Here is a 15,645-nt window from a genome sequence, read left to right as displayed (position 1 = left end):
TAAAGCACTAGAGCGCTCCCCTAACAGATAACCTAGGAACTTTATTAGGTCATTTTTCAAAAGGGACACAACATGGAGCAATGCCAGATACTACAGCAGGTGGTTTGCCCGTCTTTGACAACTCACAGCAACTCAAATAAAAGAGAATATCAAATGCAATAACACAAGTTGAATACCAGAAACCACTTCATTTAAAGCACTTGGTCATTTTGGACTACATTTGTGATTTGTCTTTAAAAATTGAAACAAATGTGCTGCAGAAGGCACACATTGTCCCCCGGACTTATTCTTCTACAAGCAAAATTGCCAAATTAACTTGACTCAACATTAACAAAGATGACATAGTGACAAAGCAATATGACAATAGTTTTTTTAAGATGATCCTATGTCGTCATGCATTACATCAAATAAATAAAACTCTAAACCGAAAAAAAAATATCAATGGGGTTCCATGGAGGAAAACCCTATCATGGTTCCTAATATCCTTTGACATGGATACATAGGAACTTATACAAGCCAACATGGCCAAACATTCCCGCCTTATGCAGTAACAGAGCAGAATTCAATCAGCATAATTGATATAGTTTAACATGGCACACTCTTTTCTTTTCACACCTACTCCACAGATTGACTCAAGACAATTTCTATAATGGAAATCACTCCCCTCTCTGGAGACTATTGATTTGATGCGACTGAAGTGATGAGACGTTCATAGCATTCTGCACCGAGCAAATATTATCTATATCGTGTTTGTTTGTGCTTGTTCAGACGGCAGTAGAGCAGAATGAATTGAAACAAGGAGGTGATGTTGTAAAGGTTGGAGTCATTGTAAAACACACACTACACTTAAAGCTGCCTTCTCTTTATCTCTCAATGCCACACACACACACACACACACACACACACACACACACACACACACACACACACACACACACACACACACACACACACACACACACACACACACACACACACACACTCTGAGATCATTGCCCAGAATTGATCATTCTCACAGTTTAGCTTGGAAAGCAATACAGTTTATTGCTGATTGACAAGCAAGATACCGTTTTTTTGCAGAGGGAATCACTGATGTAAATACAGGTTGGATCTCCGATCAATTCTGTCTTTTCTGAGAGCTGAAAGGACAAGGCCGCAGGAGATTCAGATACAGATTGAGGGTCTTTTCGACTCATCAATAACCTTAAAGCACTGTTCAGTAACAACCATGTCTTTAATTAAATTCAGTTGTATTCAGAAATGTGTTCTCATTCTCTCGTTTTAAAGAACAATGCAGGCTCAAGTGGCTGTACCAATTACAATTACCCAATATCCTGTAATTATGTCCTCCACAAAGTTCAGTCATCAGTCTATTTATGGAGGAAATCAGCCTTCCTCTTTTAACTCAGATCTGTAATACCTCATTCACACCAACGCAACTCCGGCTCAAGCCTCGTGCTCGAGCTTTTCAGGTTCAGAACCGGCTCTTCGGTTTAGCTCCGGCTCTTTTCACACCGCCCAGAGTCCAACTGGTGCTGCGTCATTGCGTCATCGTTTGCGTGCCTGCTTCATAAAGCCAAACGCGCGGAAACCCCTCACAGCTGACACCGACAACAACAACAATGGCCGATTGTGCTCCAGCTTCCTCTGTACCTCTTCAGAAGACCAGATTCCCAGTAGGTAGCTGGTCTCTTCAGTTGACCACTGCTGCTTGTTAAGTTTCTCCATCGTTGTGTACAAACTGGATAAAACGCGGGCTTTTTGTTGTTGTTCAGGAGTTTATCTGCCCCTGCCCCCGCCTCGACGTAAGCGTGACATATGTGGTGCTTATGCTCCAATTTTTTGGTGCTTGAGACGAACCCGATTCCGGAGCTAAGAGGCTGCTCCGCTGCGGTGTGAACAGGAAAACCCGGTGCTTTTCAAGCTCCAGCTCCGAACCAGCCCTGAAACACCGTTGGTGTGAATGAGGTGTAAGTGAACCCTGAATGAAGAGTTCAGGTTTCATTCAGATTCCAGCTTTTGATGAAAGAGTTGAGTTGAAAGCTTAAGGCTGAGACTTCCTCAAAAAACACAAACTGACCACAGAAAGTGCTTCAATGATATTGAGCCTGCACTTGGCAGCTCTTCAATATGTACCGCCAGCCTCGGCTATTTAGCTACTTTTCAAACTTTAATGATGTGCTAATGAAAAGGCTAGTCAGTACACCCACTTTTCTCCTTAAGCAAGCCCTGAAAATGCCGGACATAAAATAGCTTTGTAATAAATGTGGTTAGTGCTTTTAATAGGGCACACACTCCTCCTCCTCTGCATGCAATGGTATACACACACACACACACACACACACACACACACACACATTATGCACTGTATGCTTCATGATCACCAGTGAGAGTCATTATCACTGTCGTCACCCAGCCCCCTTTTCATCCCTCTACTGAACCACAGGCTCACACACACTCTCACACACACACACATAACCCGTACGCTCACACACAGATTATGAGCCATCAGCCTGACTGATCCTCCCCAGTGGGGGGCTGGTAGCCTGGGTTCTGGGAGCTGATGAACATGATCATCTGTCCTCCTCTGTGGTCATTACTCACTGAGGACAGAGGCCATCGGCCCCACTCCCTCACTCTGCTCCCCCCCCCCCCTCCCGGCCCATTATGTATCCTGCAACAGACTCTTTTGGGCTCACATCACATATCCACCACCAGCATATGTGGTTCATTTAAAAATAAAAAAATGTGGCCATTGCTACAGTTACATTTAAAAAGCATCCATTTTCTCTGGTGAGCATGTGGGTGGTAAAACACCACAACTGACCACAAAGTCCATGTCTAAACGATATTTTCTCACTTCACTTCACTTCCTGACTGTGCCGAATATCCATAAGCCTATCCATTGCTTCTGATTTATTAATCATTAACAAAAGGTATGAAATACAGAGTTGGGGAATAGTTTTTAAAAACCATCACTTCTTTAGGACTAAATAGTGCATTTGCCAGGGACTGTTTTTAACTGTGCATTAAATAATGATAATTTCTCCCCGTAGGACAGTAACAGTGAAACTATTTAAAAAACTGCAGCCTGGTGGGGGGGCTATAAAGGAATATGTTAGCAGGTGCAACAGTTCGAGTCACTGATGTGTTTTTAATTGTTTTTGAACAGTTGAGTTTTATGGCCCATAAGTTGTCTGAACTTCAGACTCAACTTGTTAGTTGTTCATTTCTCTGGAATTGTTAAAAATAAGTAATAAAATAATATTGTCAGTCCTAAGTGATTAAGCAAAGCTCCTGCTCCATTTGACTTGATTGCTTTCCCGTTGCACACATAAAATCTTTTTTCATTCCGCCTTTTTTTCCATGTGCCCACGCACAATGGCTAACTCTGCTGCAACGCCCCCCAGCCATGTGTTGTTTGCATTATTGATCAGGAACACAATGACCAGGGAAAACAGAAGATGTGAATCAAAGCCTGATAGTGTTCAGAGGGGGGGGGGGGGTCAAGCAGTAGTTAGATCTCAATTCCCACACACGTCTTACACACATACTCGTTCATGCAGCTCAGTTTTGTGGGTCCATTACTATGTGACAATTTCATGCTGATGCTCTCCGCTGGCCCCAACTTCTCCTCCTCACTTACACATTCGAGAATGGAGGCGAGGAGAGGAGGAGTCAAGCAGAGTCACTTGACCTTTTCTCTAGCTCGGCCATTTCCGAGTCAACAGGAGAACGAGCGGGATACAAAGACATAGTGGGAGAGAAAGTGTGTGCATGAATAGACTTGTTCACAACTGTTACTGTTACATTCACAGTTTGAAACTACCTCAAACTGTGGTCACTTTTGTGGGGAAATACACTGCCCGCTAACAATAACAATACTGTATACCACAGCTTGTGTTTGGCAGCTAGTGGGACAGTTACTGTGCTGAGAGTCAACCAGTTAAACCTCTGTTCTGGAAAGCCACAGTGCCAGAGAGGCCTATTAGGCACTAATTAAGCTGGCTTGTTTACGTTCATGCCACTTATCCACTATTTGAACAGGCTCATATATTGTTTTCAATAAGCTACGGTTTTTCTATAGAGTTCTCAAAAGCTCACATCAATGAGAACACAGTGTGTCGATAGATTAAGCTTATTTAAACCCAGGCCTACATATTGAGTTGAACGCACAGCATCTAAATATGTCACGCTAGACAAATAAAATGAATATCTGACTTGTATCTTTAGTGGGAAAGATTACAATCAGCATTCATCCTGTAACAAATGACTCAGCAGTGTTCACAGTGTCAATTGTCTTTAGTCTTTAGTTTAAACGACTTTTATCTAACTCTCTGAGGAGAAGTAACAGAACAAGAAAATGATGGAGGAGAAAGAAAGAAATAGAAACAGTGATTATTGCCTGTAATTTAATGTGTACTACTTTGCTTTAACTGGCAACTGGAACTAGTATTGAGTATCTTGCATGTTGAGAAGCCCTCTGCTGTATGTGTCCTCTATGAAAAGCGTATTATTGCGGACATGGTGTAAGTAAAAAAACGAGGGTGAGCAGTTTAAGGTTTGCCCTCTGCTGCCCCTCTATTGTATCCTCCTTGTGCATAATGTCACAGGCTTTTTTTTAACACCAATTGGGATTCAACAGAAGTGTATGAGAAGAGAAAAAGGGATTTTGGTAGGAGGTGAGAAATGGAGGGAAGAAGGAGGAGAGAAGAGGAAATGGATGTTTAATAACAGTAGCCTGTGAGTCCCTGATGTATTGTACCATAGCTGCGTTATTCCCAAGACAAGACCCTGCAAACGCTGCCAAGTGAAAAGGTGTTAATGTGTCTTTGAAAGAGATATACGCCTACACACATATACAGTATACTCACACACACGTACAGCAATCTGTGGGGACCATAATAGCTACGGAGTGTTTTAAATAGGCACAGGGGAGCGGGCGTCCCTCTTTTGCATTATTTAGATGGGTGTGCAAGTGTCGTCATTCCCTTTATGGGATGATTAGCTGCTAGGCGTTAATCACCCTAACATCTCACAATGAAAATAGATTGCAGATACATCCTAACAATATCTCCGGACAGATTGTTTTATATTGCCTTCGTTAGTATTTCTTTAATAGCCTGTTTGTGATTTGTTAGTGGATTTATTACAATCATACTTTGTCTTTTATTCATGCAAATGAGATAATAACCTTTACGCACGGTTGGACCATAAATCAGAGTTGAAATAATTGAGGCACGTCACAAGTGAGAACGGAGGGAGATAAGGTCATAGTTCTTAAACTGGAATGAAATTAGTGACATTAAGACTTTAACGGGATGTCACTTGCTGCAGGTCACTTTGGTGCCTGGGCGGCGTGTCCAGGGGAAATGGCTAAAGCAGCCCATGGGAGGAAGACCGTCATTGGCTAATGAGTCCTTGTGTTGCAATTAGTTCAAAAGTTGGTGGCGTCGTCAAGGTCATCTTTAAAGTTTTAGAATTGCATCAGCTCATTGGTGGCACAAGTATTTACCAAAAAAGTACCAACACAAGAGTATTATCAGCTAAATGTATCACGAGGAGATATACTTGATCTGGAGGACTTCCAACAAATCATTCTAATCATCACATACATGCACACAGCACCTCATAGGCAAGGCAAGTTTATTTATATAGCACTTTTCAACACAAGGCAATTCAAAGTGCTTTACAAAAAATGAAAGACATTAAGCATACATGATGAAGTCTCCACATTTAACCCATCCCATAAGTTACGGGTAGCAACACAGTAGCTACTAAACAGCCCCCAGAGGACAGTATAAGGGTCAAGTGCCCCTCTAAAGTGCCCCTCTAAAGTGCCCTGGTAAACTGGAACCTCTTAAAGTGCAAGTCCACTCTCTCTACATGATCCATTTTGGGGACTTGAACCAACAACCGTCCCATTCTCATGCTAAATCTCTACAGACTGAGATACTGCCACCCAAATATTCAGCTAAAGTTGATTCATTAAAAATCCCTGTGACCGATATTTGTTATGCTTGACATTATGCGATTGTTTAAATTGATGCAACAATGTGTAAGTATAAATGGATTGTTGTAGATCGGGATGTAACTCATATATTTACTTTAGCTGCAGTTAGAGTGTTTCTACCTGGGGGTTTGGCTTCCTCTTCAAGGTCACAATATATGTATGGGTTTGGGATTATCAGCATTTTCTTTTCCAAATATAGTGGCTGGATTAAATGAATGAGAATAGGTGGCTCATATCTCACCTTTTAATTAGGCTCTTCATTAGCTCAATCACTCACTGATGCTGTGGCCAAAAATACATGGAATGGTGTTGCTTTTGAAGTGGAAGTGTTTTCCAGTTTTGCTTCCAACCTGACATATTCGGTTGAGCACTTTGACAATAAGGATAACAAAGAAGTACAGATAGGCCCTAATAACACTGTTGACCAATTGGAAAATCACTCGATTATATGACCATGACTTTTCCTTAAAGGTATTAGAGCAATTTCGGCAGTAAACATACAGTAAAGATGAAAAACCAAATTGGCTTCGTTGTCGCTAACCCACTTTGTATCTTTCCACTTTGAAACTCATCTTCGAATGTAGTTACCAGAGGGTGAACATAGAGAGAAGTAGTGAAGAATGAAAAGATGTGGAGTAAAATGTAAATGTTTAGTGGGATGTTGAGGTAGAAAGGAGGACACAGTGGCATCAAGGACAAGTCAGCTGTCAAGTAGCCATGTGGCAGTTTGCAGATAAGGCCCATGACTAAGCAATCAGAAATATACAGTGTGATCTACTGCTCGCCGACAAACTCCCCGATACGATACTCATTTCTGTCCCGCAGCAGGCCGGTGCTCAAACGACTCACTCGGCAGGTACTGAATCCGATATCGTTTTTCCAAAGGATTGTTATTCCATCCACCACAGCGCCAGTATTTTCAAATATCAACACAGATAACGCAAACCTATCGTGACTTCGGATAAAGTTCAATTACACAGTTTACACAAACGGCCATGGTTGGTATGAGACGGTTCCTCCGTTGTAGGCTGATCGTTTTATATTTAAATCTGTGAGTGTGTGTTTGGTAGTTCAGGGTTGTAGGGTGGTTTAACAGGCAGTGAATACACTCTGCGCAGGTGATGGGAGATTAAGGAACGCCACTGTTTCCAATTTTTAGAGCAGACTTCAGACAGCCAGGAAAATGGACCAACTGTGTCTTCTTTTGCTTTTGCTTCACTTCTATCTTTCTTTCTAATTCTATATCTCTTGCCCTCACTAGTCTACGGCAGTGACATTGAATACAAAATGATGATTTATTTCTGCTTTCTAAAGTTTCAGTATTCTGGAAGATTGGAAAGTAAAGTCCTGTCAATAGAAATATAATGCAACACAATATTTTAAAGGCTAACCCATAGGCGGCGTGTGAGGCTCAGGTTTGGGAAGGCTAAATAGCTTTTTTTACCTGACGCGGCCCGCCTCCGGCGTCTTTAGAAAAGAGATCAACTCAGTGAAAGCACCGCCTGCTGATCAGAGCTCAGTGTGCGGAGTTTAGATCTATCAAGTCATATTACAGGATACAGGAAATACAGTTTCAACTGCCGTATGCAGGGAAGACGGCGACGTGTCGCACTTATCATTCATATCACATCATCAACCAGATCATCGATCATATAATATCATAATATATCATATATTTCCTGATCTGAGTCAGCTTCTCGAGCCGTATCTTGCCGTGCAACACTTTACATTGTCACATACTGTATGCAGAAGTATTATTTTAAGCAACACATTAGGTTGGCGAAACACTCAACTCAAATGTAATTAAAGTCAGATCCACTCGTGTCTAGATGGGGCAGTGATATCATAAAACTGTTGTACGCTTTCAAACACTTTATAGTAGTTTATTTATTTTTTAACCAGTTGTTCTGTATTCACCTTGCAGGTGCAACTATGTGGCTTGTATCCTGGATTATATGTTTAAGTCATGGATGTTTAAAGTTCATATTTGTCTAATATCAGTTTACTTTTCATTAATGAAGTATGACGCTGCGCTGTCAGTACACTTGTCCCTGTTTGTGATTGGTCAAATGTTGCTAACCCCGCCCCGTTCACGTGAACGCTTTCAGCTGGAGAGAGAAACCCTGGCTTGATTTATCGAGTTGATAACCAGCGTCGTAGGACCGTTTAGCGAGATCTCTATTGTTAGGGTTAGTTAAGATAACGCAAAGATATCCAGGGTCTGTTGAACTGGCTTCGTAGTACAGGTGGCTGCATAGGAGCGTTAATATCAAAGACACAAACATTATACATTATATATTTTAATTTTACCAGGATACAGTGACACCAATATTTGGGAAGGCTTACCCCCTAAACGCACCAGGAGCGTCTGCGCCGCGTTACGGCCGCGCCGCGGCGGTCGTAAGGATCGCGGCCACTCTAGTCAATGGGTTCTGTTCCACCACACGCGCCGCGTTACGGCTCAGACGCGTCCCAGAAGCGGCTCGGCGCAGCGCTTCTCTAAAATTAGGATGAATCCTATTTTTGCCGCGGCGCAGCCGTAAGGTAAGGTCGGGCAGGCAGCCCCCCCCCCTCGCAGGAAGTGGAAAGGTGAGCATCCGGGCCAGGCCCAGCCCGCATATATACTAATTTAGCAGACCCCCCTCCTTCATCACAACACCTCCACTACGATGCGCACAATGGACGACGAGGTGTTCATAATGGAAGTGGAGAAACACACCATTGTATACGATGTAACCAATGCTTACTACGAGGACAACATCAGAAAGGACAAGGCCTGGTTTTTAGTCGCTGCAGTTTGTGGAGTGGAAGGTAACAACTACATATTAATGTTTTAAAGTTAATTAATACTTGTAGGTACAGTACAGAGCCATTCAGTAGTTTCACATCTTGTGAAAGTCGTTAAAAAACTGTTCAGTAAACTTGCATTTCACAATAAAGTAAGATCTTATTTCCTATATCAAGATTATAATATTATTATATTATTATTATTTTGTATTTATATTTTTATAAATATTGGTTTTTTAACTATACTTTATCTTGTGAATTTCGCCCAGGGATCAATACAGTTGTGTTTAACTCTTTATAATGATATTATATTTTTGTATTATAGTTTGTTTTTATTCATGTGTTATAACAACTACCCAAAATACTCTCAATAATGTTTAAATACAGTATGCTGTGGTGGAAAATCTTGCATTTATAGTCAGATAAATTGTGAGGACAGACAAGAATAATTTGGCAGTCATTTGTCAGACAAAACAATTTATTATAAATTGTATTACATACACAGTAGCGCATCCTAGGCTATAGCTGAATGCTAGGCTGACCAATGAGTCCCTGGAAGCCAAGTATCTGAAGGGTAAAAAAAAGCAAAGAAAAATATGTGAAATCATGTTATTAATCTGAATCTATTCTTTGTTTCAGTCGACAAGGCAAGGCACGATGGAAGTCACTTTGGGATGCTTTTGTTAAAAACAGGAAGAAATCTCTCCCAAGTGGATCTGCAGGCGGCACGCAAAAGGGCTGGAAGTATACAGACATAATGTCCTTCCTTTTGCCCTATGTACAGCAAAGGAGGTATGTATGCACATATTTTAATTTTGTAATTTGTGATGATGTATTGCAAAGGGTATGAAAGACTTTATTTTAAATTACATAAATATGTTCCTATTGCATAAATTAATCCCCAGAAAAAAGGTTTTAATTGTTTTCATGTTGTTTCTTTTCATATAGTTCAAAAAGCAGCTTGAGCAATCCTTCCCCTGTAGAAGACATGGAGAGAGCATCTACACCCCTGTCATTGGAAACAGAGGAACATGCCAGGACAGCATGTGGATCTCCAGCCCCACCACCTCTGGTACCCACAACCTCTGCAGAGGCAAAGGCCCTCTAGGTCCCGTAGCCCCAGGGATCCCATTTCCACACCAGCAGCGGCCCAGCGTTCCACACGGGACACAAGGAGGAGGCCACAGAGCACAGACCTTGGAGAGCAGCTGATATCTCTACTGCAGGAACCTCCAACTGCACCACACATGCCAGACTCAGAATTAGAGGAGTCATACTACTTTGCTCTCAGTCTTGTGCCCATGTTGCAAAGACTGGACAAAGACAGAAAACATCAGGCAAAAGTCTGTATTTTAAACACCTTCCACAACTTGGAAAGAGACACCCAACACCAGCAACATTGGCAGCCCATTGACCATCCCCCCGCCACTCAACATTCCATTCACACCTCCAGGCCAGTAGCCTTTCGGCCAAGTGTACCCCAACCCCCACGCGCCCAATCAACACCTACAAGGCCATCAGCCATGCTGTCCTCCAGCAGTAGCTCAGCTTGGCAGGAGTCTTTTTACGAACAATAGTTGAGCAATTGAGTTCATTGTTTTTTTTACTGTAAATAGTTACTTTTTTTGTGTTGATTGTTTATATTTGATGTTTCTGTTTAAAGTGTTGTTTGGGGTGAAATTGTTAAAAAATAAAACCTTTATTAAATTTGTGGTCAGTGATGTATTGTCTGTGAAATGGGCATTTGACCTAAGTGCAACAGCCAGTCTCTGCTTGGGTTCAATGGCAGCTCTGTAATTTGTGGATTGTCTGGTCAGTTCAGGGCCCAGGAGGGACAGCAGTTCATACATCTGCTCTGCACTCATCCGAAAATATTGGTGATGTCGTTGGCTGTCCAGCCTCAGCTCAGCCACGAGGTGATGAAAATCACCTTATTGTCTCCTTTGCTGGTTGAGGGGGTGCACCCAAAACCGGCTCCCCCCATCCCCCCGTAGTCTTTCAAGTAGGAGAATACATGCCAGCGTTCTCCTCCGGTTTACAGGCACTGTAAATTATATATATATAGAATAATTATGATGATGAATGCATATTTTTTTACCACTAAAATACAGCAACACATCTTTGATTCATATCGTTTATAACTGGAATATTACAATTATTATTAACTGTGTCTGTAGTCTACAACACAACAACATAGGAAATAACAACAATAAACCCGATTTAAACAGACACAAACATAAACTATTTAACTACGTAGCCTACTTACTTGTAGAAGTACAAATGTCCAGGAAATATTCCAAAATCAACAACAACTGCGAGGCTAACATCAAAGACATTTATACCAGATACAACGGGAAGTGGGAACAGGAAGCACCTGGGGGAGTAGTAGAAGAGAACAGAGCATTAACAGCAGGATAACATTGGGTCACTCTGGATTAAACTCATCACTGCATCTGATTGGAAAACATCCAAATGGCAATTGTGATGGTTGCCAACAACCAGAGACAATACATCATGTATTTTTTAGCTGCCCGGAATATACAAGGCAAAGACTCATTCTGAAAACTGCACTGGAACAACTCAACATCAAGGACATGGATTTCAAGTCAATATATGTAAAATAAATCAAGAAATGAAGCAAACAAGCTGATCTTCAAATTCCTCAAAAGCACTAGTTTGAGGATAAGGATTTAATATGAACATTTAATAACTCAACAGTAGGTGGCTATATATGCTCCAAGTGGAAGCGATTCGCCATTAAAGAGAAGAAGAAGAAGAAGAACTGCAGGCTGCACACACGACGCTCCGCTTCCGCAACGTTTTGAAACGCGCCTGGTGTGTTAGGTCGCAGGAGGAGGGCGCAGCGCGGCGCAGCGCGGCGCAGCGCGGCGCAGCGCGGCGCAGCGCGGCGCAGCCGCAACGTAACGCGGCGCAGACGCTCCTGGTGTGTTTAGGGGGTTAGCCTTCCCTAGCCTACAGCACCCCCCGCCCCTGGGCTAACCTTTAGAGTAAAACAAGCAGCATGTTTCATATTTGCAAAACAGCAGTGGGCCAGGCTAGCAAAAAATAGCTATACAAACAAACTAACTCTGCTGGCTTCAGCTGAGAAGATAAATCACAGTATATGCAGCAGTCAGATGCTTCAAATGTATTCCTAATAATCAGAGTGATCCCAGAGGTCATTTGTTTAGGGTTATGTGCATGTGTGTTCTCCTTAGGGAGGAAAGGTGAGAGAAAGAAGGGCATGACAAATCAATTGAGTCAAGTATGAGGGGAATAGAGAGGGAGAGGAAGTGGTGGACTGAGAGTGAAAGATGTGTTGGTTTGTCAGCATGGACTGGATGTCTCAGGAGACACTGGTGGGAATTCATCACGAGAGACAAATGATATTGCAGTGGTATCCCTCTTGCCTTAATGTGTGTGACTGTGTGTGTGTAATGTGTTATTTTATGATTTTATGTTAGAAAACTCATAAAGCATATGGTCCATGTCAGGCATGGCTACCTCTGAGCCTGCGCTGCAATGAGAGTAATTACATTATTGACTGTTTAACCTTTTATATGATACAATAAAACGCATCATTGACGGATGTGAGCAGTGTGTGATGAAACTTTTCTTACACATTTGTTTGGTTTCGTACACTGAGGATGGAATTTATATTACAAGTCGTTCAGTGATGAACAAGATCCAATCCAATGTCTCCCATCAACACATGCAAATATTATCTATTGGAAACGGCATTATCGATATCTTTATATTGCTTAATATATCATACACAGCACATATTAGACACCAGTTTCAGCGGTGTGGTTTTCTGCTGGAGTAGCCCACGAGCATATTTTGACATGTAAAGTGGTTTCAAGTGACAGCTCATCATAGTGTAAGGTTCAGTCGCACAACAACAATACACAATGTGCAGTGGCATGCAAGGCACACTGTGTAATTAACCAGTTCACCTAATAAAGGGCACAGGGTGTCATAGATTACAGTGATGCAAATCAAAGGTATAATAATATCCTCACTGCAGCAATTAGGAAATGCAACTTTGCTCGCTGTAGTCATAGAGACACAACGTGGAAGGAAACGGCTCTTAAGCCTCCTACTGCTCTTCATAATGAGCATCAGTGGAAAATACACCCTCAGACACAACACATACAAATATCATGTCTTAATGCCAGCCCCATTATATCTGCATTGTGCTATGGTTTCCGGAACACTATATTGACAGTCATATTCAATATAGGAATATGTGTGTCTCCCTCTATTAAAATGTGTGAGATGGACCCTGAAACACATCCTCAAAGAGGAGATTCTTCGCTTTCCGATCATATCCTTTGATTTCGTATTAAAATAATGAGCCAAATGTGTCACATCATACATATGAGAGCCACGAATATGAGAGATAGGCCTCCAAGTATGTCTTTTTTTAAGAGGGGGCTAAATGCTTAAGATTATGGGGCACAGTTTGTTTCAAATCTACAAAAAAGCAAAAAAAGACCAAAACACGATTTCTGTTGACCCCACTGCACTGGCCCGCGACTTGACAAGCCACATCTTAACTACAAGAAAGAAAATGTGTATGTAGAGTTCATACATCACATCCTTAAAGTAATGGTATGCTCATGACACTCATTTTTAAATAATTATCATCCGATAAAACAGACCAGTCTCTGCCAGTCTTTTTTTTTTTTTTTAATCCGATGACATTATCAGTGATTTTAAACTGATTATATACCGAAATAACATCAACACTGTGGGCGCCGCCATTTTTCCGGACGTGACGTAAACCATGTGTTTGGTTTTCGAAGACACGTTGATCTCCATGTTATTTACTGTAGTTTCTCTCTTCAAATATGCCTCACTGTATCGCGAAATTTTGCCACAATTCTGATAGGAACAATCCACGGAATGCTCGGTTCCATCTGTTGCCAAAAGGTAAGCGTAAGAAGTACATTCGGAGGCAGTGGCTAGCGAAATGTGGCCGGCCCGAACCGAAAGATTCACAGGCGAACATTTCAAATTTCCGGACGACTACTCTGAGAGTATGATAAAACATAACATGGGATTTATGGAACAACCATTACTTAATGGAGATGCAGTACCATCGGTCTTTCTGGTGTCATCACCGACCAGGACACCAGTTCGGCCAGTTGAGAAATCGCCCTCTGCAAGTGTGAAGCGACGGAGGAGCAGAAGTAGTGCTCGGAGTAAGAATAAGGTATGTTATGGCGCATTTCCATTGCAGCGGCTAGCCCCGTTTTAACGTCCTTTAGCGTCCAGGCCAGGACAGTTTTTGGTGGCCTTTCCATATAGCGAAGTACCGGCTAGTGTGTATTTTCCCCCAGTTTTTCCGGCTCCATAAAATCGTGATTCTATAGCCAGGGACAACGAAGCTGAGTATGCTAAACTAGAGAGGGAATCGCTAGCAAGGGTGGTACTACATGCATACATATAGTATCTTATATCATCTTCCTATTATACACACATGCATTTCCAAACATTTGGACTACCTATGTTGCAAATGTATTATCTTTTCAATTTACACACGGCATCTATTGCACGTCTGTCCGTCCTGGGAGAGGGATCCCTCCTCTGTTGCTCTCCCTGAGGTTTCTCCCATGTTCCCTTTAAACTGGGGGTTTTCTTCGGAAGTTTTTCATTGTACGATGTGAGGGTCTAAGGACAGAGGGTGTCGTATTGTCATACTGATATGTATGGATGAATTCCCCCATCCAATCTCTTCACATTGGACAAAACTTCTTCCTCTGCTGACGAGTCCGAACTCAAATACTCCGCCGTGTTTCCGTGTGTTGACAAAGTGAACGCATGGATGACGTCACGACCATCACGTGACTACTGAAAATGGCAAAAATGGCGGCGGCCAGACGGAATATACAGGTTTTGATAAAAAAGAGCTATAAAATCATTATTTACCGGGGAATATCGCTGATTTCTTCAGGGTATGGTTTAAACATAATGTTTCACTAAATACTGAAGTTTTGATTAATTATCTAATGAGTGGACCATTCCTTTAAAAGAAAGATACAGTATCTGGAAAGAAATTTGACTAGCTTTCCTCATTTTTTTTAGCTGGATAGTTGGCAGTCATTAGGTTTAGTACGGGGCCATTGAAAGGACAATAACTAAAGACATATTCATGGCCGAGGGACGGAGGAGACAGCTTCAGCCAGACTCCTGCATGGCTGTGGGGCTTTATAGAGGTCTGTGACCAGGGTCAAACTGTTTGTATTACCCTTGTGTACTCCTTGGTGCCGGATGATGAAGACTTTAAATTGCACTAAGATTGGATCTTACAAAAATGAATATGAATATAATGGTCGGAGGCTGGCAATAACACCATTCTACTTACAGTACAAACCAATCTCATATCAATACTCTGCCATAGATTGGGTTGCAGCGGGAACTGAGGTCTTCATGGTTGTTATCTTGAGGCTTAACAGACGGCAGGGCCTTCTATTTCTCTGGCCACTCTCTGAGAAACATTCAGCAGAGGTAGATTACAGTTGATAGCTGTATATGATTACAGCAGAAAGAGTTTGGATAGTCTCTTTGAAAATAATGCCCCAGTATATGTGCAGGGAAATGATAAGCGAATATGGACTTTTTTTGTTGAAAATGAAAAGCCTAAAGGTTATCAAAACACATAGACACATGTGGAGTTGGCTGAGCACTCCCATTATTAAGGTGTAATTATGTTTTGATCATGATTAATTATGTATCGGCGCTACCCAGTCCTACATCTGCATCGTCTAACCCAAAATGACTGATGTAAGAAATACCAAGTTAGCTTTCACTAGGTCATTTCAGGTTTATTCTATCATCTA

At 41.8% G+C, this 15,645-nt stretch overlaps 1 long non-coding RNA gene across 1 annotated transcript; it reads left to right on the top strand.

Annotated features, from left to right (window-relative positions):
- The first annotated feature begins 8,691 nt into the window (after positions 1-8,691).
- On the top strand, positions 8,692-9,869 carry LOC139434759 (uncharacterized). The gene is made up of 3 exons (XR_011644062.1): positions 8,692-8,824; positions 9,440-9,592; positions 9,749-9,869. It is a non-coding gene; the product is annotated as an uncharacterized lncRNA (long non-coding RNA).
- The last annotated feature ends 5,776 nt before the right edge of the window (positions 9,870-15,645 follow it).

The sequence above is a fragment of the Pseudochaenichthys georgianus genome, chromosome 11 (genome assembly GCF_902827115.2).
Source record: "Pseudochaenichthys georgianus chromosome 11, fPseGeo1.2, whole genome shotgun sequence".
In the NCBI taxonomy this organism is placed as follows: domain Eukaryota; kingdom Metazoa; phylum Chordata; class Actinopteri; order Perciformes; family Channichthyidae; genus Pseudochaenichthys; species Pseudochaenichthys georgianus.
Note: the sequence above shows the minus strand (reverse complement) of the source record. Positions and strands in the feature narration are given on the sequence as shown.